Source organism: Cololabis saira, chromosome 23, assembly GCF_033807715.1.
Source record: "Cololabis saira isolate AMF1-May2022 chromosome 23, fColSai1.1, whole genome shotgun sequence".
Classification (NCBI taxonomy): domain Eukaryota; kingdom Metazoa; phylum Chordata; class Actinopteri; order Beloniformes; family Belonidae; genus Cololabis; species Cololabis saira.
Window position 1 is genome coordinate 28007195 of NC_084609.1, and position 21124 is coordinate 28028318.

The window sequence follows — 21124 nt, forward strand, 5'->3', positions numbered from 1 at the left end:
GCAGCAGGACACTTGCCTCATCCTCCAAGTACAAATTACACATGACATAAAACGTTGGTGCAGTAAAGCCTTTATCACCTTGTAACGGTGCCACTTCATCTCATAACATTTAAAAGGCGTTCTGTCTTTAAGGACATCGGCCCTTCCCACAAATGTGTGTTAATGTGTACAAAAGTGTAGGGTCATCATTTCGCCACACTTTCTCTGTAGTGGACAGTTCCGGTTTAGAAACAGGTCCGTCTGGTCGGTGTACCCTCTTATTCCTCGGCTATGCCTTTGTAACGCCTGCAGAATGTAGTTTTGCTTTACTATGTGGAAATAACAGACGGGAGATATGCTGCAATGTGGAAGTAACCTTTGCCAATGTCGCAGACGGAAACTCGTACCATCACAGACCCTGGCAATGTTGTTGCAAACGGCACCAATTTATTCCGAAAAGAAAAGAAAAAGAAAATCTGGACTCAGGAAAGATTCTTTTTTGCACAGTAAAATTCCTCATCTCTTTCTGAATCCGCCACCGTTTCTTTCAGGAAATAAAACCCGGTATTCACAACTCATTTTGGGCTGCCACAGCTGAAAGATGGATGAATCATGGTAATATCTTTTCTCATAGCTCCAAACTATCATTTCTACGTCGTACAGTGTCCGCAGTTCAACAGCCGACATCTCAAGGGTCTTTGGATGAAAGATGGCCGGATGCCCTTTTTTGAGCGTGTCAGAAATCCTACAACTTTTTTTAAGAATTTTGTGACACTAGTGGCGTTTATTGAGAAAGTAGGTAGACAGGAAATGGGTAGAGAATGGAAGGGAGACATTGCAGTATGGAGCGACAGGCCGGGACTTGAACCTGCGCCGCCCGGACAAGGACTATAGCATCTACAAATGGCGCTTGCTCAACCCACTGAGCTATCGAGGGCAAAAATCCTACAACTTTTAATCAAAAAGTTACATGAATGCAACACTGACCCCTTCCAACAATTTTGGTCAAGATTTAGGAAAATCTCCTGGTCGGTGTTCGTAGCGATGGCAAAGGAAGGTAGGCATCAGAAATTATTCTGACAATAAAAAACATGAGTCATCTGATGAAAGAAGTGTCATAATTGTCGCCAATGGTGGTCTTGTACCAATCAGTTGTTTTAGTGGTATTAGTGAATGTAATTGGGGAGCGGGACAGTTTCAAAATAGCAGCTTATGTGCTGCAGGTAGGAAGAAATGTGATTTGCCACCTGTGGTATGAGGACGGCATGTCGGCGCCACCACCTGTGGAGTTTTAACCAACGGTGTTGTGTCACGACGGGTGAATCGCTTGCATCGCGCACGCGTCCCATTCCTTAGATTAGACTTCCTTTATTAGTCCTGCAAAGGGGACATATCCATCATTACAGCAGCAGGGGAAAGGAAAAAGATACCAAAATAGTAATGATATAAAGATATAAACAGTATATGCGGTTTTCTTTTCTTTTAATTTACATCCCTGGACATTGTAAGATACACACGACTGAAGTGTTGATATTGCACGTGAATATTTTTATTGCACTTGGATCGGATCAACTGTGAGTCAGTGGTCTACTGGGAGCCCTGCTGGTTGTGGAGCCTGACAGCTGCAGGAAGAAAGGACCCGCAATAATGTTGCTTCTCACACTCCGGGTGGAGCCGTCCATCACTGAAGGAGCTTCTAAAGTGTCCTGCAGGGATGGGAGTCTGTCTCCATCATGGATGCCAGCTTAGCCACCGTCCTCCTCTCTCCCACCGCCTCCACTGGGTCAAAGGGGGAACCCAGGACTGAGCGGGCCTTCTGGATCAGTTTATCCTCCAGTCAGCCGCCGGGATGCCGCTTCCCCGGCGGACCACGGCATAAAAGCACTCCAAAAGACCTCAAAGTCCAGAGCAGATAGCTTCTGCTCTGACCCAGCCTGTAAAGTGCATTTGGGATGTGAGTCCAGTATTTATTGTTCAGGAGAACGACCAGGTACTTATAAGATGTCACCATCTTGATGCCCCTAACCCTCCTTCTCTCCTCTTCTTCTCCTTCCATTCTTCAGATCAACCCTCAGTTATTAATTAGAAGTATCACATCACCATCATTGTCCTCCATCGTTCTTGTAGTTTGTTGTGCTGGTCTGCGCCCCCTCCTTTTCTCTTTTGTGCATGTTTGCAGGCCAGAGCTTCAGGAGCTGCATGCTGACCTGCAGTCCCCCCCTCGGATCATCCCACTGCTGCTTCCACCTGACTGTATAGATGTCTTTTGGATACCTCCTGACAGCCTGGCCCCCAACCACCTCAGAGTCTTCTGTCTACCTCTGTTTATACAGTCATCCCTGTATTGCACCAACTAGTGAGACTGAATCTCTCATTTCTCTGTTCTTCATCCTCTCTTTCCTATCTCTCTGTTCCTGCTCTGCCCAGCTGGCCTTCATCAGGAGCCCCTCCCCTTAATGATCCGGGTCCTGCTCAAGGTTTCTTCTTGCCACTATTTGTCTTAAGGTTGTTCTCACACTACAGGGGTTTTTTCCTTGCCACTGCTTATGATGACGTCCTTGGGGGGGTCTTGGGAACAGGTGCCACGCAGGATGTTTCCCACAGCTGTGGCACCCCCCCACCCCCCGACCAGCTTCAGGCTGAACATGTGTACAACAATCCCGCGCAGTTGATCTACGCAGGACTTTAGGAGCCTGGAGCTGATGCCATCTGGACCTGTGACTTCTCTTGTCCTGGTCTTCTGGAGCTGGTTTCTCACCTGGGGTTGATGTGAAGGACAGGTTGGAGCGAGGGTTGGCTGTGAGACGAGTGCTCTGGAGTGAAAGTATGAGGTGGAGCAGAAGGGGGGCGGCAGCATGGGGGACTGGGCCGAGGGAGGCGGGGGGTGACTGATCGAATCTGTAGGAGAATATGTTCCGATCATTTGCCCATTTTTGGTCCCCCAGCACTTGGGAGTCGGGATCTTTGTAGCCAGAGATGGTTTCCAGGCCTCTACAGATTCCAGTCATGTTTCCCTGCTGCAGCTGCGGCTTCATCTCCTTCGTGGGAGTTGTAGTTCATGTCCTACTGAAAGCACGGAGGCCTGTTTATCGCCTCACGAGGAATCTTGGGATGGCAGGGCGTCCAGGCAGCGCGCCAAAAAGTAAAGCTTTGCTCAGCTTTATGCAAATGAGGGTGTTTTCAATCAAAGTTGACGTCACTCTCTGTGTCATGGCTGTCGGGAAGCGTCAGGTCCGCTGCGCTATGGTTGTATCAGGGTGTGGATATAAATTGTGGCTTGAGCAGGTGAACCCCCCACTGCCTCCCGGCCTGGACGGAGTGACTGCCTGACCAAAATGATTTTGCACTTAACACCAATTCCTTTGTACTCTGCCTTCGGCTTCATAGTCAGATATTCATCTATGTCTATCACAAGCTACATATTTTGACCAGATCAGGGTGTGCGTACGCCCGTTATTTCAGGGAGGAATGGCCAAAGCAGGGTATGAAGGCAAGCCATCGCCGGTAGTTTTATATTTCTGGGGAACCTTGAACGCTGGCATCCGCGTCGTCATGTGGTCCATCTACCTACAACCTGCTGCAGACAACGATCACGTCTTTAAGGCAACAAAGATGTGTATGGAGTCTTTCAAACGGTGTTCGGTTGTTTTAAGGAACATAGCATAGAGCTCACGCTCAAGACTGGACTACCAGTCTGTCCAGATCTCAAGTATTTACGGAAATTGAAAAAAACAACAAAGTCTAATCAATAAATGCCCTGTCCTCACAACGTACGGGGCTTAAAGCAGGTGTATGTCAAGGTTATAACGTTCTACTAGGAATGTTAAAGAATTATTGTTCTTCAAGTCACTGAGATGGAAGAAAACACATTTGAGTCACCATATAAGGAAAAAGCAAAAAAAAAGAAAGCTGTGAAATGCCAGACGCCTCTGAGTCCAGACGTGTCAGCGCCACCTACTGACAAAGTTAACATAAGGCTTCTTCTTCTTGCTCATAAAAGTGCTATTTCTGAAAGTAACTCTGTATCTATGGCTGTTCAGATCACTCTTGTAAACTTCACCTTATTTCTTAGTTGTGAAGTCTTTTTTTTTGAGTGTTTATCAGTATTACGCTCTGTAGGAGAAGAAATATACAAATCCTGTCCAATCTGTTGCTGAGAACGACTATTTCTAAACATTTCAATGGTTTCTCATGCAGTCGCCGCTCATCCATCCTCCTCCTTACTTGTTCTGATTTGGACTCGTATCAATAAATACTGTTTACTTTCGGTCCAACATGTGTAACAGCGAGCTCCGGAGTAGCTGGCGGGGAACTCTTGGGGTTTTGTTTTCACTGTAATCAGACTGCTGTTTTCCTTTAGATATATTTAAACTTGTTGAGACTCCACGTGACCCTCTCTGTGTGAAGGTGTAACACGAAGGTTCCCCGCTCGTGGCTGAAACCACAAACACCAGGGCTCGGGTTGTGGAAGCGCGGGGCTCCCAAAATCCAAACAGAAACTTGAGACGGGCTGCTGAGGTGAGGAAAACACGGACAAATTAAAACTTTTGAGTTTTTTCTATCACTTTTCTACGACGGAGTATTAGGGCCAAACTAAGACAAAAATAGAAATTATGAGAATAAAGTCATAATATAATGAGAATAAAGTCGTAAAATTACGAGAATAAAGTCGTAAAATTACGAGAATAAAGTCGTAATGTTGCGAGAATAAAGTCGTAATATTACGAGAATAAAGTCGTAAAATTACGAGAATAAAGTCGTAAAATTACGAGAATAAAGTCGTAATGTTGCGAGAATAAAGTCGTAATATTACGAGAATAAAGTCGTAAAATTACGAGAATAAAGTCGTAATGTTGCGAGAATAAAGTGGTAATTTATGGGAATAAAGTCGTAATATTACGAGAATAAAGTCGTAATATTATGAGAATATAATTTATGAGAACTCTAACAGGAAGAGCTTCTTCTCCCTGTGTTAAAATGAGGAATATTGAGCATCTTGTGAAGTTATATTTATATATTTATAATATATTACGACTTTATTCTCGTTATGACTTTATTCTCGTAATTTTACGACTTTATTCTCGTAATATTATGACTTTATTCTCGTAATTTTACGACTTTATTCTCATTACATTATAACTTTATTCTCGTAATTTCCTTTTTTTGTTTGGCCCTAATACTCCGTCGTACTTTTCCAGTCTGATTAGTCTGAACATTTTAGTAAAACAGAATATCAAAACTACTAAATGAACAGTTTTTTTCTTGGTCAGTATTTCCCTGCTTCTGGTATCTAAACAGCTACTCTGGAATGTATGTGGTCCGTGTTACACAACCCGGTTCACAGCACGTAAACACAAACAGAGCCAGAATCCAGAGCGATCCGGTCAGCAGGCGCATACATCCCCCCTGAAGGAATGTGACTCTCCGGTGGGTCCGGTGGTTTCAATAGTCACCTGAAACACACACGTCTAGGGAAAACAGCAATTAATTTGGATTCAAACTTTTCAATTAACTGCAAGACATTTACACCTAAAGGTTAATTAAAATGGTAAAAAAAAAAAATACACATTAAATGTCAAAATTAGATTTATTTATTTTTTGTAAGTGTTCATGCATTTTGAATTTAATGGCTTCAGCCTGTTTTTATAAACATCGGGACAAGATTTTAAAAAAGACAGAAAGGACAAAGAAAAACATCCTGGGACATCTCAACACTAACGAGAGTGACTAGCAACATATGTGTAGGATTTCTGGGTAAAAAAAACAACAAACCACACTGTGTTCTCACTGACAGGCCAAGTTTTTAAAATGTCCTCATTGTATCTGGACAGATTTATTCATGGTCTGAACATCCAAAAACCACATGAGATATTTTTCTTTCTTTTTTTTTAAATTGCAATCAAACCACACGTGGATCTGGTCGGGACGGTCACACGCCTCACCTCCTGGTGCCAGTTCTTCTGGTTCAAAATGTACCAACCAACAGTAAAAGGGTGGGGTTGGGCTTTAAAGAAGCGTCTAAGAGCCAATGCAAAATTACTGATGACACGTGTTAAACGGACAGGGGTGTAACAATATATCGTGCCACGAAATTTCGCGATACAAAAACGTCACAATACGTGTCGTGGAGGTAACAAACTGTATCGCGATATTGGGTTATTAATATAAATCTATTGTGTTGACTAGAAACGCGCATCCGACCACGCGTGCCGACCGCGCCTCGACCCGCGGACCAAAATCTTACTCAGAATTAACTAGTACCGTTTTGCGGTCCCGATCACGGGACTCTTGCAGGGTTTTGAGCTCTGAACTTTTAAGTCTGGTGTAGAGTTAAGCCCTACCTTTATTAAATTAAACCTTTTTCTGGTCGTGAGTAGGATAAACACGGGGACAACTTCTTCCGAGTTGGAGTGTACTTTAATGTCCCTCAACAGTGTAGGATTTTAGAACATCAACACAGCACCTAGTGCCGTACTGTGGCGTATCACTCCGCCCAATCTAAAACAGACTAATCACTACAGATAAACTGACTAGTGTCATTATAGTCCCTGATTTACATCAGAATATAAAGAATATATTTATAAAATAATGAACCCTGAATTACCAAAATAACCTTCTTAACAAAAATAAATCTCCTCTTACACTTATAAGGTGAGCAGGAATCAATCTTTTTTATGATGTAAAATTGTATGTATTTATTTACTTTTATTTATTTATTTAATTTTAGTTGTTACATTTCTGGAAAAGAAAAAAGGCAAATCATACATGATGGAAACTATTCAGTTTGTGGCAAAATATTTTTATTGTATGAAACTGAAGATGCATAATGCAAACCTGACATTTACTTTTAGTTCAGTTTGTGGAAAATGGTTGGCCTGGCTTTCTCTTTAAAACTTAAACAGTTATAAAGCATTACAAACTGTAACAATAGGGCAAACGCACAGCATTGTTTTGTATTTTGTGTCTTTCAAATAAAAGACAATTTTTTCCAGTCATATGTTCTTCATTCAAGGTTGTTAAAAAAATACTGCTATAATATCGTATCGTTATTGTGACCTCAACATCGTGTATCGTACCGTATCGTGAGATTAGTGTATCGTTACACCCCTATAAACGGACAACGCTCTTTTACCGGCGTTCATACCCCGCTGGTCACTATTTTAATCTCTTACGTTGATGCTAGTTTGGTCGTCACTACATCACAAGTCTTGTTTCTTCACATAGTTGGGTGCCTGTCTTCCCTTTTCCACTTACTGAGTGTTAATCCATATTAAAAATACAGATTGTGCCTGTTGAAGTTCAGCACAGGGAAGTCCAGTCCTCTATGCTGCTGCCAATTGTCCTTCTTTGCCTGTCCGTAGACTCTCCCACTGGCTGACTTTTATTTACAAATACATTTTGGGACGTCTCCCCACATATTGGTGCGTGCACATGTGTAGAAACATCAGCCATTATGGCCTGCGCTCACAGAACTTTATTCAGATGCAGGTCCCGAGAGCCAGAACTGAACTGGGTAAATAGGCGTTCAGGTTTTCTGCCCCCTCAACTTGGAATGATGCGCAGAAGGACTTGAAATTGGTTGAGCTTGTATCCTTGGGTAAATTTAAATCCATTTTAAAAGACAGAGAAATTAGCTCTCTCGGTTCTTGCAACTGCCCCGTTGAGTAAATTTTACCATTGTTTTTATTGTTTCCCCGGAATGTGTGACTGACTGTGTTTGTATGTATTGTTGTATTGTTTTTATGCTGCCATTTTGGCCAGGTCACTCTTGAAGAAGAGGTTTTAATCTCAATGAGTGTTTCACCTGGTTAAATAAAGGATATATATATATATATATATATATATATATATATATATATATATATATATATATATATATATATATATATATATATATATATATATATATATATATTCTTCGTGCATGGCTTGGCTTGGCTTGATAATAAAGCTAATAATGCTAATGTTGCCATGTTTCCAGTTTCCTGTGTCCGACACTTACCGCCTGTATAACTCGAGCGTGGTGTGAGCTGGGTGTGAGCCGTTCAGGAGTGATTACGAGCACCAATTCATCACACTGTCCTGACAAATACGGTTTCACCATCTCTGATAATGATTGTTGACAGAGGCCACAAACCAACATCAACCAGCTGTCATCTTCAACCCCGAGGCCTTCAATTATGATAAGTGGGGAAAATGTTAAGTATGTACGGGCCGTTATCAGTGCTTGAAAGTACCACTCCATCCAATAAAACAAAAATCCATTTCATGCAAAGAAAAGTTAATTTAGGATGGACTGGGACCCAGTTCGTACTGCGTCTTTTTAGTGCAAACGTTGTGAGTAACATCCACGTCTCTGAGGGTAGTACTGGTTTTACCTGGGCATATGCTTCGCCCCCCCAGATCATCATATATCTGTATCCTTCATCTGCGTTTACTTTGCTTCATGTATCATTTTCATCCCTTTCTTCCCGTAGCGTCCCTGCTCTGATTGTTTTCTGGATTTAGCAGCTCCACACCTGTTTCAGTTGGGCTGATTTCACCACTTCTACCACTGCACACCTGCGTACCGTTAGAAACCGGGCTCCTCCTGGGTTTTCTTAATGCTTTGTCATATCCTCGCTGTCGTTCCCGCATTTCCCATGATCCCCTTCTGTTTTCTGCCAGCTGGTAGTCCTGGATCTATGTTTGGGCTTTCTTTTTATTGGCTATATGAACAACTCTTTTTTGTTTTTACCCAGCTTTAAATACATTATAAGTAGCATCAGACATCTGGCGCATAAGAAAACAAGTTGGTTATGGCGTCACTTGTCCTCTTTTAGGGCAGAAACTTGCAGACGGCTGAGGGGAGGCTGAGCCGGGGGTTCGGGGTGTCACGCTTCACTGCGCTTTGGTTTCTCATTCAAATGTGATTGGATCAGGAAAAAAAATTCAAATAACACAACCTTTACTTGGTTTTGTCAGGATTTGTGAAGTTGCAGGCTATTCCACGTACTTATCATGCAAATAAATGCAACACCACGGACTAATTGCTCCGTCAGTAAGCACACGGGTAACTAAGTATAAAGTGATTCTCCCTGCACCGCAACATTTTGAGTTTAACCCACAGCCGAGATTTCACATCCTCTTCAAAGCGAATCTTGAATCCTGTTGTGTTAAAAGTATTTTAAAGGAATGTTTACGACGTGGGGATTTCACCTCAACCATCTAATCAGCCGCTTTAGTCTGGATCTCCCTGGAATCATAATTACTGACATGAACTGACACACGAGTTTACATCCCAGTCGTCTCAATTAGCATCTCAAATCTGTTGCATTATCAACACAATTTAACAAAAAGGTTGACTATTAATGTGATTATTAGGCTAAAAAGATGCAAAAAAGATGCAAAATGACCAACCCACGCCCGTCAGTCAAATGTAAGACAACCGTTTCTGCATGATTAAAGTCTGCAGCTGTGTGTAGCTGCAGGTCAACCGGCTGACTGTATTAAATGTTTACGGTGAGAATGTTGAAGACGGTGAGAACTGCAAATTACAGGGATTTCTTTGACGTGAAAAGACAACACGGAGCAACTTAGCCGAAGGTTCACTGAGTGCAGACGCAGCAGCACCGGGACTTGAAGTGTGATGTGTGAAAAGTCATCAGAGACCATCATGCAATGGACCGAGACCCAGTTCCACCCCCAGCTGGAAAAAAGCTCCATGAGGTGTTGTATTGACTACATGCAGTCAAAATTTGGGTTAAGGTCAATATTCCGGTTACTGAAACATTGGGAATAATCTGTTTACATGCGTGAGTAAACAGAGTTATCCCTGTATACATGGTGATTAATCATTTGGGATATCTGGATCAAACCAGTGACGCTCGGAGAACATCATGATGCAATTCCCGTCATTTCCGCTTCTTCTTCCTGTATCCAAATCCAAAACAACAACAATAACAGCAGCACGGCGGATAATCGGACCCGCTGGTACCGTTTTGTTTCTCGACCCTGTAGTACGTCTTTTTCAGGGTCTTCCAGCGGAGCTTGATCTGGTCTGGCGTTCGTACAAGTCCTGCTTTGCGCAACTTTCCGTTCACCTTTTTGTAAATCTCACTATTCCGGTACTTTCTACCGTTACAAATGCAGAAATGTTCCTATCTTTCATTACATTTATGAAGTGATTAGTCTCCTCCTGGTCTTGCGTTTCGCCATGTTTATAAGAACTTCCTGGACTCAAAAGACCAGGGGCCTCATGTACTAAGAGTGCGTGGATTTCAACGTGAATCCGTGCGTGGAATTAACAAGAACGCAAAAATTCATATGTACAAAGCTGTGCGTACGCCCAAATCCACGCAGGTTTCTCTGTACATCACAATCAGCGTGGATTTGAGCGCACATGCGGGAGCACAACACTCCGCCTTGTCTCCTCCCTCAAATATATGTTTGAATATGATATGAAGATAATTATCCATTAAAAACCGCTCATCCTAACAAGAAAATGCTCTGAGCTGGAATAAATAATTCATTTTGGGGCATTTAGGGGTGTCGGACTCCAGTCCTCAAGGGCCGGTGTCCCTGCAGGTTTTAGATGTTTCCCTGCTTCATTGCACCATGATACAAGTGACTGTGTCATCAACAGAACTATCCAGACTTTGATGACAAGTTGGTGATGATGATTAATTAGAATCAGGTGTGTTAAAGCAGGGAAACATCTAAAACATGCAGGACACCGGCCCTTCTGGGATTCAGTTTGGCACCTAAATTATGGTGTTCTTTGCTTTGCGTTGCGTTCGGTGAAGAGTTGTGGTTTTATTATGATCGTACGGGTTTGTTAATGTTTATGGGCAGCGTTAGTGCATCATTACACTCTGCTTTTCTTGTTTGTATTTTAAGAACCGACACCAGAATTTTTGGTGGATGAAAAACGGCTCCTCGTTGTTTATTGTCATGCGTATTATATACTAACGGATTAAGACCAATGTACACTTTTAAATAGTCTTACACATTATGGATGTCCGCGATCACCCCTCTCATAAGTATAACAATGTGAACAATAAACATTTATATTTAAAACATGAAGCATTACGATCTGATTCCTCCGCTGCAGAAATAAAGACAATTTGTGCCGACGGGATTATCGAGGTGCAAACGTGAGAAATAAAGAGCAAAATTGCTGTAACTCGGAGTGTTGCATCCGCAGGAGGAGAGACAGGTGTCGTGCCAAAAAGTGATTGAAGGCCAAATACAGTTAATGAAAGGTTGTTTCTGCCTAAATATGACTTGATCTCATTCTTGAGCTTCATAATCTGAAATCTGACGGTTTAGCGCTCTCGCTCAACAGGCTGCTGTGCGCGCTCCCGCGGCCACAAATCAGAAGAAATCAGATTCTGGCAGACAATCACTTTTTGGCACAACGCGGTTTTTGCTTCAAAATTAATTTTAATGTATTTCTGTCCAGACACAGTTATGGGATGTTTAGGATCTGGCTTTTATCAGTAGTCCTCCCATACGGTCGTCATGACGACAGACAGATGTCCGACCTGCAGCTCCAGCTGAAGCATCATGTTGGTCTGAACCGGAGCAGCTGGTCCAGTTCAGGGCAGAGATCCAGAAGATCCTCTTGGTACCTGAACCAGCTGATGGTCCAGTCTTAGTCCTGGACCAGCAGGTCCAGACTAAACCAGCTGATGGTTCAGTTTTAGTCCTGGACCAGCAGATCAGTTTGGTCCCTGAAGACTCGCTCCTGATCCTGCATCAGCAGGTTCCTCTAACGGAGCCAAAGCTCCATCGGGATTTGCAGGTTCCATCGTTGAGCTCCTTTAGTTGTTTGTTCAGATCATGTGGTTGATTGTGAGATTGTTGCAGCTCCACTCTTGTGTAACTTATCTGGTGATGTGGGGACTGTCATGTCCTTCACGTGGTCGTGAATTTATTGTTGACGTCATGTTTCCTCATATTCTGCACTTCACTGCATCACCAGTGAGTGTCGCCAACGGACAAAACCTCAGAAAAGTGCGTACAACAGCCTTGGTGTGTGAGTGAAGGACCGCAGCTTTCTACGTTCACGTCATTCTTTGTACATCCGACCGTGAGCGTTGAAAGTGGCGTACGCACGTTTTTTGTGCGCCGCACTCTTAGTACATGAGGCCCCAGGATTCCTTGTGAAAAAAAAATGCGCAGAAAACAAATTCATGTTCCGTTTGATGGGGATATCCCGTTTGGCGTTTACATGACCCAATATTCAGGTTATAAAAGCAGTAACCCAGGGGTCATGTTCGTGTTTTTAAAAACCGGAATATGAGCAAATTCCGGTTATTCAAAGGGGTTATTGGTGTTTACATGGCCGTGCAAAACCGGGTTATTGCTAATATTCCAGTTAGAAAAGGGTTATTGATGCATGTAAACGTAGTCATTGTTGTCATTTCTCAGTGCGTACACCGCCGATTGTATAAGAAGAAGTGGACAAACTCTACAACGTGATGTCACTCATAGGTTTTCAGAGGAGAGTTTTCTTCAAGCGTCTCTCCCGCTCATAGTTCCTGGTTCTGCATTGCAAACCGAGCTCCAACCTCCGGGTTGAGGCTCATGAGGAACTAGGATCCGTTGCAGTTCCTCGACTGGCCACCAGAGGGGGGCTCCAAAAGCGAGTCAGTCTCCACTGACTTTCTTGTTAAAATTTACAACTTTAGAGCAGAAATAAACATATTTACAGCTTGGTGTTTAAAAAAACCCCAACATTTTGGTCTCATTTATTTGATTTCACACCCGTGACAATGTGGTTGAAGAAACCAGACGTTTTTCTTAACCGGGCGTCGACTAAACGAAGAAGTGATTGTTTATTTCGCCGTTGAGTCAACATGTTAATCGGTATATTCTGGTGTAAATGTTTGTCGGCAGCTCTGGAGATATTTCAGTAGGGATTCGCTGAAGGAGCCGGCAGCCAAAGCTAACTTTTATTAACGTACGGTGGGCGTGTTCCTGTTGGCTTCCCCGAGCAACATGGCTGCTCCCCATACGAAGAAAACAGAGACGTCAAAACCACTATTTCTAAATCTGTCACGTGACTCAATGCTTTTTCCGTTTTATAGTCTATGATTGCAATTGGAACGAGTAAATAAGAACAATCCAACAACATTCAATGAATTCACGTATTTATAAAATCTCAGAGAATAACCTTCAAACAACGTGTGCTGCCGTGTTTGTCGTGTTCTCAGAGTTTCTAAGGCCTTAATGACAACACAACAACAAGGTGATTCAAAGTGCTTTACAAAGACATTCAAAAATAAATAAAAAGCATGATTTAAGGTTTAAACAAAACAAAAAAAGGAATAAACAGAATTTACAGGATTCAGACCTGAGCAACTCTAAACAGAGTTTAACATATGATTTGAAACTCAAATGTAAAAGTACCAGAGTAGACAATAGCTTAAAAAGCAGAAATGAAAGACAGACTTCAGTTAAAAGGACTTAAACAAATGAGATCCAAAAACTGAGGGTTGCAGTGCGTTATGGTTAGTTAATATTACACTCACTGTTGACCATCTATTTTTAGACGGCGACCATAACATCAGAAGACAATTCTTTAAAACAAAACTTTTACATCATTATCGCTACAAAAAGCCAAATGAGGGTTGGAAGGGGAAGATAAGGAAGAGACAATGTAGCATTACTGGACCGATTGTAAAGAGCAACATGCTTCAAGGAATACTGTAAACTGGTGTTAAAACAATTAAATTAAATAAGATTAACAATTAAATGAGTTTGCCAAAAAGTGAATTAAACTGGATTAGAGAGTGGAATGAAAGAAAATAAACACATGAATCAAGTCGGCCAGAATTAATGGAATAAATAACAAAACAATCAACTTCAAGCCAGATCACAAAGATAGATCTCAGCTGCCGTCAGCTCTTCAGGAGGGTTTATCTGCAGATATCTCAGCTCGGGTCGTACTGACATTAGAAGATCTCCTCCCAAATACCTGACGGTTCTGCAGCGGTAGCTGGATAAAAGTAAGCTGGACGTTACGTCCCCACATGTACAGTTGTGCTTGTTTGTGGCTGTTAGAGCTGCCGTCACCCTGGGTTGGTTTCACATCTCCTACACGGTATATTGAGCTAATGTCTTTTACAAGGAAGAGCATTGCTAAGAAACCCGTGCATCATTCATTCATTCGTTTTTCAAAATAAAACCAAAAGTATGAAAACAAAAAAGTTATTTTTCTCAGTATTTTAGGAAACGAATGCTGAGAAAATGAGTTATTTTTTTCTTTTACTTTGAAAAACGAATTATTTCAGCAAAACAATGACATTGTGCTCATCTTTACAACAAGGCTATTTTAATAATAAGTTACACTTGTTACACTGATGTCATGTCTTGCTGCTATACTAATCCTTGTACTGCACATTGCACTTTAAACTGCAGCCACTCTTTTAGGCTGTCATAACTTGCTGCCATATTTGCTTGTACAGTCAGTACTCGAGTTGTAAAAATAAAATCAGGGGGGATGGTGGATTTTATCATATGGGGACAGATAATTTGTGCTGATTACAAATAATATAATATATTACAAATAATAGCACTGACCAAAACACCTGCAAAAATGCTGCAGGAATGACATAGCAGCAGTTAAATGCAGCCTTCTGTAAGCTTTAAATATCCACTGGGCTTACATCAAATACATCAAAACACAACAATTAAAAACACTTTTCTGAACTTATCAATATGACTCTGTCCTTCACAGGATAAGTAACATGGATCACTGCAAAAACTCAAAATCTTAACAAGAATATTTGTCTTTTTTCTAGTTAAAATGTCTCATTTTAGTAAAAAAATCTCATTACACTTAAAACAAGACTCATCACTGGAAAAAACAACAATTTTCACCTGTTTCAAGTAGATTTTCATTTAAAATAAGTAGAAAAATCTGCCAGTGGAACAAGATTTTTTTGCTTGTAATGAGAAGATAAATCTTGTCCCATTGGCAGATTTTCCTACTTATTTCAAGTGAAAATTTACTTGAAACAGGTGAAAATTGTCAAATAAGTTATTTTTCTGGTGTTATTTTTCTGGTGGTGACTCTAAATGTTGAAATAGCAGTAAAACCACATTCATTGATGAAATGACATAAGGGATGAAAAGGGGGGATGGCAGTTTTACAGGGGGGATGATTTGGACCGTTTTTATTTCAGGGGAGATGCCATCCCCCCTCATCCCCCCTCAACTCTAGTACTGTGTACAGTGCACTTTAAATTGCAGCTATATTCTTAGCTGTTTAATTTGCTGCTATACTTGTCCTGCACATTGCACTTTTAAATGGATTTGTGTTCTTTTATGCATTTTTTTCTTTCTTTTTTCTTTTACCTCCCTTTTTTTGTGGTTATTTTCTGGTTATTTTGTTGTATTGATCCACTGCTGTCCCTAGGTGGAGATATTCTTAATGTGTATTGTTGATTGTTTTATGTTGTATTGTTGTGGCCATGGTGGCAATGAAGTTTCCCCTTTGGGGATTATTAAAGTTGAATCCAATCCAATCCACTTGTGGTTATTTCACTATATATGATTAAACACCTGAAAGAGGATTGTTATTTCCTTTTTTTCCTTTTTCTTCCCAGAAGTCTGCTAGGTATTTGTCCTGTATTTGCCTGCTACCACCAGAAACGAAATCCTCTGCACATGTTGAAATATTTCAACTGTAAAGTAAATAACAGTTTCACAACAGCGCTGGACGTTAAAGGCGTTCACATGGAGATGAAGCGAGACTTGACAAGTGGCCGTAAGACAGAAGCAGGTGGAAGCGGCTGAACTGGCCCGCAGCCCAGATCCATTCCTTCTTCAAAACATTTGTTGTGTTTGCTAAGAGAAGAAGACGTGTAGGAAGTTGTGAATTGTGGAGCGGTTGCAACGCCACATAAAAGAGGAATGATTCACAAAGCAACGGGCTTGCACGGTTCCTCATTTCCCAGCAGCGCTGTTGTTAACGGGGGAGCTGATGCAATGCAGTGGTAAACACATGTCATGGGTGGGGGGGCTGCAGGCCTCAAGTTCAAAGTGAGCACATATTTGAGAATGAATACAAATTCGTAGTTTTATATATTTTCATGTTGTCTTTGTGCAATAATTCAAAAAAACTGTTGTTTGTGGTTTTATATCTATTTATTTCACACATATTCCCAATGGAAGCTGTTTATATGTAAATAAAAACATGACATGCAAGGTTTTAAAACGATGTTCAACTCTTAACGTGAAGAAAAAAAATGTCTTACCTCCTTTATAATCACTGTAAGTTTAGGATTTATTCAAATAATGTCTATTTTAGACTGTGAGCACATACGGAGTAAGGAACAGCTTTAATCTTGTTAATGTTTTATTAATAATAATTCCACTGATTCAAACATAACACTGAATACACAGTTGACACAGCGATGCAACAATATCGTGATTAATCTCTGACATTCTCATTATTGGGTGTCTCTTTGCCCACGCATTCTGTTAAAATTCATCGTTTGTGTTGCGTTTTGCTTTTTAAAATCTAATTCAAATGAATATCAAGTTGTCAGAAACCTTCTGACATTTTAATTTCCTTCCCACTCGGCCGTTTTATTTCAGGAAGTTGCTGAAATGAATGAATGGGGCCAGATCCCGCGCATGCGCTCCCGCCGTCCACCAGCAGATGGCGGTGTGGTAGCGGTTCAGGCTCCAGATCCTGCAGGGATTGAAACGTCCGTTTTAGGTGCAAGTTTCACTTCATAACAAATGTATATTACAATCAGAGGTGTCAAAAGTATTCACCTTCATTACTCAGGTAGAAGTATAGATACTAGAGTTTAAAGATACTCCTGTAGAAGTTGAAGTATCAACTCAAGTTTTTTACTCAAGTAAAAGTATAAAAGTACTGGTTTCCAAACTACTTAAAGTATAAAAGTAAAAGTAATGTAAGGGGGAAAAAGCCATTAAGGACAAAATCCATTGAAAATGAAGCATCTTAGTATAATGCAAATATATTAAAGAACCATATATGTGTACTATTGAGCATTAACATGTGTTTCAGAGAGCAGCAGATATGATGACTAGTTGCCTATAAGTATTGTAATGGTGCAAAAAGTCAAACTTCAGAGGCATGTTATCATTTATCCTAACCTTTATTGGAATGTACATCCAAGTTTAGTTGCAGGAATCTGAGGGAACGGATGTAAGAACAAAACTGGACAAGAACATCTGAAACAACCACAACCAAATTCACTCTATCCGGATGGAGCAATTTAACTGGATAGTTTTTTTTTTACATAGAGTAACAAGGCTGTTTTTAAAATGTAAGGAGTAAAAAGTACAGATAATTGCGTGAAAATGTAAGGAGTAAAAGAAAAATAATTACTCCAGTGAAGTATAGATAACCAAAATTTCTACTTAAGTAAGGTAACGGAGTATTTGTACTTCGTTACTTGACATCTCTGATTACAATTTAAAAAAACAGGCACTGACTAAACTTGTTGCCTCATATCTTTTCTCATATGCAAATTGTGAAATTGAGTTAAAAACACTTCTACTGATATTGAACTTGTATAACAGACTGTAGCCTCAGAGTTTAAGTCTTGGACCTTCGTTTTCGATGATATAGATACACAGATGTGGAAAACCTTCTAGAGTAAACATCTTTCACAGTTATGCACTTGTGTTACTGTCAGACTGATGAGAAACAGTCATCAAAATCACTGCTTTTGCAAGATTTTTGCAAACCCTTCTCTGCAACATAAAGTTCTAAATTCATGAACATGAAAGGGGGGAGAAAAAAAAACTGTGACACGACAAAAAACACCAATCAGCAGATCATGTTTCATGACGGGACCTGTCCGGGGTGTAGCTACCTCTCACCTGAAGACACCTGAGATCGTCTCCAGCAGACCCCTGTGACCCCGGAGGGGGGAGCAGGTATCGACAGCCAGACTGTTGATGAACCATCAGACTAAAGAGGGCAGTAATAATCATGTGTGTGTAAGTTCTTGAGAGTCCTCGGTGACGACCAGCTCAAAACGTCGCCACAACACGACCTTATCAGCGTGTCCGGGTATCTGAGTCTGAGCACGTGTCTTGTCGGCGAGCTGTGAAGATTTGCAGGATATTGTGCCAGCACCGACCCGGATCAGAGCAGAATTATCCAGCTTCCTCATCTGCATCTCCGACCACAACAGTGTATTTAGTCACGTTGTTACTTTTTGTTATTTTTCGCACCTCTGAGGTGGATTGTGCAGAAAATGATGCGCTCCTTTAGGATGAGGGACTTTGTCAAAGAGACACGCAAAGTTTTAGGTTAGGCTGGTTTTTTTTTTGTATGAATTGTATTATATGAAATTTGAATCTGGACTCTCAAAGGGTGAAATAGGTCGCACACATCCAATAGCTCAACAGGTGCTGGTCTCAAAGCATAGATCCAGGAAAAAACAAGAGAGCAGACCGCACACTTTTGCTCCTTAGTGCAGATTTATTTAGCACATCACACGTGGCGTTTTGAGTGCATTTTGGTCTGAAGAAGAGCAAAATGCGCTTGAACCGTCACGTGTGATGTGCTAAATAAATCTGCACTAGGGAGCAAAAGTGTGCGGTCTGCTCTCTTGTTTTTTCTTGAATCTGGACTCTCAAGGAATTAATTTTATTCATTAAATTACAACAAAATGGACTGAACTGGAATATAATAACGTTCCTGGTTTGAATCTTGGTTGGGGCTTCTGTATGTGTAGGTTGTACGTTCCTCCTCTGCTTGTGTGGCGTGTCCTCTGTTTACACCAGGCTCACAATCTTGAAGCATAAATAAGAGATCTGGGATTTCTGTGACCTTAAATAGGAAGAAGCTGTTCTACATAATGGACGGATGAATTAATAATTTTAAAAAAACACAGCCAACGTCAAGTTGCTGGCTCCTCCCCTTTAAACCAGCTGCTATGAACGGAGGGATGGAGTCATGGTTGAAACAGCTGTGCTGCATCTCTGTGGTACTTTGACCAAAGAATGACTCAGAAATTCCATTTAAACTTTGGGAAATTGTGTTAACTTGCAAATAAAGGTCGGAATATGTCTCCTTTTACGTAAGGAGTTCAATGAACATATGTGAATTGATCCAGCCATCCAGCCATAGCGGTGATCTGCAAAGGGAGGTGTGTTTTTCTTAATAAATCTATTTTATGTGAATAAAATAAAATAAAACTTTGCTCTTATAATGATAAAGTTGGTTGGACACATTTATATGCAATTATTTATGCTTCAAGATTGTGATGTGGAGAGAAATTATTTCTGAGATGAATCACACTGAAAACCAATTACCTTTGTGACATTAGGAGTCCAAAAGTAAATACGAACCCAAGTGACGATAATCACAGCCATGTTTTAAACTCTTAGGTGTAAACACGGTGATCTTTATGTGTTTCTCCACTCACACGGAGATCATCTATCCACCGTAAAGCGGAGAGCTCCTGCACACGACGGAGCAACACCATTCCTTCACATCATCACATCACCTCTCACATAATAACTCCTCATCTCTACCGGGCGGCGTTTGAATTTATGGCCCGTGCTCCCGATTTAAAGCTGTATTTATACTAAGCGTGGCTCTGTGAGTGATGAGACCACCAAAGGAAGAGAGAGGTTCTTTCCACACCTTCGTGTTTACCTTTCCTGCCAGCTTGTTTCCACAAAGGCATGGAGGATCCCGGCTGCTTTGGGCCAGAAAAGCTGCAGCTGGAGAGAGAGATTCTCCCCTCAACACCTCGGCCTGGGTGGGGTTGAGGGAGCAGGGAGACGTCCAACAGCTGCGGTCATGTGACACCTCCTCACCTGTAGCATGCTGTGCACAAATCTGTTTTACAATTCAGTTTTGACATGTTTTGTAATTGTTAGAGCAGGGTCAAAAATTATGAGTTCATACATGGTACATTTAGTAGTTAAATCATAGGTTTTAATTAAAATAGTATAGAGATACAATAAAAAAATCTATATTTTCAGCCTGTCTTCACATCTCTTTCCAGTCAGCAATACAATTCATCTCCAACCCTCAGTTGGACTGAAACTTTCCTACACGTCCTGCATATGATCCAGTTTTCTCCGTGCACTTTGGCCTGGATGTAGTGGCTGAAGATGATACAAAGAAGAGAAAAAAAATTCACAAAATAATGTAAGAAAGATGTTTAGAACGGCAAGTCTGCCTAGTTCGCTGTACGCCAGCGTTGCAGGATGCTGCTGCAACCTCAACACACTAAAAGCCGGCATATTGCCACCAAGGGGCAACTTCAGCTTTTCAGTTTTTGGTGTCTGTAGCTACATTTCACATCCATGATCTACACCAGAAAAAATTATATAAAGCAATAAATGTATGCATAATAAGGGGTGTGCAAATAAAGATATTTATTTGTCATTCATATTGTAAACAGAATACATTGTTTGTTGTGCTTTAAACTGTACTAACAGACCCCAACAAGTAGCTCTGGACTGGTCTTGTAGGGACTGAAGATTCAAACCAACTTCAAAATGACTTTATTTATCCCCAAAGGGAAAATAATAGTTGCTCCTCAGAGGTATTGCAAGTGAAAAAAGGGCTGTTACTCAAGGTTCTGTCCTGGGCCCACTATAAGTCACTCTTTATATAAACTGTCTTGGACAGACTATTACACATTCAGCTTTTCATTTCCACGCTGATGACACTGTCATTGCGTAGCGCCCACCCCTGCTGAGGCCCAACAGCATTTACAACTTGTGTTTGATATAATACAAGAACAGCTCTCTATCGGCAACTTGTTTCAAACAAAAATGTGTGGGTTTTTTTTTTACCACTTCAAAAACTGCCAGATTATCACTGTGTGAAACGATTTTAACAAGAAATGGTGAAGAAATTGAGTCTGCATATATATTAATGGTTAATACCAAGTTTGGTCAAACCTAAAGCATATATATGAAATATTCCCTTAGTAATCCTACAATGGGGAAATTCTTTCTCTGCATTCAACCAATTTATACTCAAACTAGGAGCAGTGCAATGGCCCGGCGCCCGGGGAGCGGTAAGGGTAAAGGACCTTGCAAAGTGTTGACCCTCCTCTGTAGCCACTAGGCTACCACCCCAAAAGACTACTGTCAGAAGTGGGATTTGAACCCACGCCTCCAGAGGAGACTGCGACCTGAA

The 21124-nt window shown here is 41.1% G+C and overlaps 1 non-coding gene across 1 annotated transcript in view; it reads right to left on the reverse strand.

The window, feature by feature from the left end:
• Positions 1–21073: 21073 nt before the first annotated feature.
• The window catches only part of trnal-cag (transfer RNA leucine (anticodon CAG)), an 83-nt gene continuing 32 nt past the window's right edge, over positions 21074–21124 (reverse strand). Inside the window, exon 1 of the tRNA in view lies at positions 21074–21124. This exon is cut by the window's right edge and continues 32 nt beyond it. This is a non-coding gene — a tRNA (tRNA-Leu).